Source organism: Macrobrachium nipponense, chromosome 23 (assembly GCF_015104395.2).
Source record: "Macrobrachium nipponense isolate FS-2020 chromosome 23, ASM1510439v2, whole genome shotgun sequence".
Classification (NCBI taxonomy): Eukaryota; Metazoa; Arthropoda; class Malacostraca; order Decapoda; family Palaemonidae; genus Macrobrachium; species Macrobrachium nipponense.
The window spans coordinates 55,836,211-55,838,066 of NC_061090.1; positions in this window are offsets into that span (position 1 = coordinate 55,836,211).

Below are 1,856 nucleotides of genomic sequence, written 5' to 3' on the forward strand. Positions count from 1 at the left end.
AGCCATTAAAACGCACAAGTTTGGTAATCCTGTCCGCCCAATAATCAGTTCGGTTGGTCGTGTTTCATATAAACTGTCCAAATGGTTAGTTAGGATTCTTATGCCTATTGTCGGAAACATATCTAAATCACATATAAAGAATAATACCGATTTTGTTGAAAAAATCAGTAACGCTCACGTAAATTACGACTTTAAAATGATCAGTTTTGATGTTACCTCTTTATTTACCAATGTTCCAGTTGATGATTTATTGAACTTTTTAGCTGACGAATTAACAAAGCATATTTTACCTTTGGCTTCTGAGAAAATTTTAGAATTGATAAAATTATGCGTTAAAGATTGCAAGTTTGTTTTTAACGGAAATTATTACCATCAAAAGTTTGGAATGGCTATGGGAAATCCCCTTTCCCCAGTACTTAGCAACCTGTATATGGAATTTTTTGAAGTAAAAATATTACCTGGTATTTTGCCTAAGGGGGTTCTTTGGTTTCGATATGTTGATGACATATTCTGTGTTTGGCCCATGAGCGAAAATTTGAACATATTTTTAGAAAAGTTAAATAATTTGGTACCTTCTATTAAATTCACCGTTGAAGAAGAAAATAATTGTTTCATTACCGTTTTTAGATGTTTTGGTTCATAGAAGGGATAGAAGCTTGGGTGTTTTGATGTTTACAGGAAACCTACCAATGTCTGTTCTTATATCCACTATTATTCAGACACCCTGTTAATGTAAAAACTCTCAGTTTTTTTGTAGCATGTTTTTAAGGGCACTACGGATATGCAGTCCGGAATTCCTAGACTCCAAGAATTGTAAAATTTAGACGTAGGAAATAGGTTAAATACCCAAAGTTTTTAATTGACAAATCTTTGCAGAAAGCTAGACATATTTTTTTCCACTTCCCAACATATGAGCCTTTTGTGAGAGAAAATTTCTTAACACTGCCATATAATGCAATCTTTGTTTTATTCAGAAATTACTGAAAACATTCAAGATAAATGTGGTATATAAAAATTCAGGTAACACTTCAAAATATCATTGTGCGTAATTCCCCAAAAAACCAAAACTACTAGTGGTCTGCATTTACACGATTCCTTGTGTTGGCTGTATTACAAATACCTTGGTCAAACTGGTAAAGAACTAGATTACCGTCTAAAACAACACCGTTACGCAGTTAGAACAGGTCAATCGTCGAGTGCTCTATTTGTACACATGAATGATTTTAACCATAGTATAGACTGGAAAAATGCATCTGAAGTAATATTTTGTAACCATATTGTAAAAAGAAACATAATTGAATCTGCATTTATTAAGCATTTTAACGGCCAACTAATGAATCTGAGTTCAGGTCTTTTTAAATTAGATAGTTACCTTGTTTATAAAATTGTAGGGAAATACAATGTCACCTTTTAGCAACAGCCTGTTATACTAACTGCAGTTTCAGTTCTTAAGCACTCTTAAAGTATTCTTACTTGTTTGGTAGTGACAATTTGTAATGATAATTTGCTTGTTAATAGCTTTGATCTTTGTTCTGTGAAATTTTCTTGTATGTTTCTATTTATTTATTTTACTTTGTACCCCGAGAAGAAGTGTACGCAATACACGAAAGCGCTTGGTACCTGGTCTTTGTTCTTCACCTTTCATGTGGCTATTTTACGTACATATTTGTCATGTGCTGTTTGTTTGACTTATTGCTGATATATATAAAATATATATATATATATATATATATATATATATCTATATATATATATATATATATATATATATATATATATATATATTTATATATATATATATATATATATATATATATATATATATATATTTATATATATATATATATATATATATA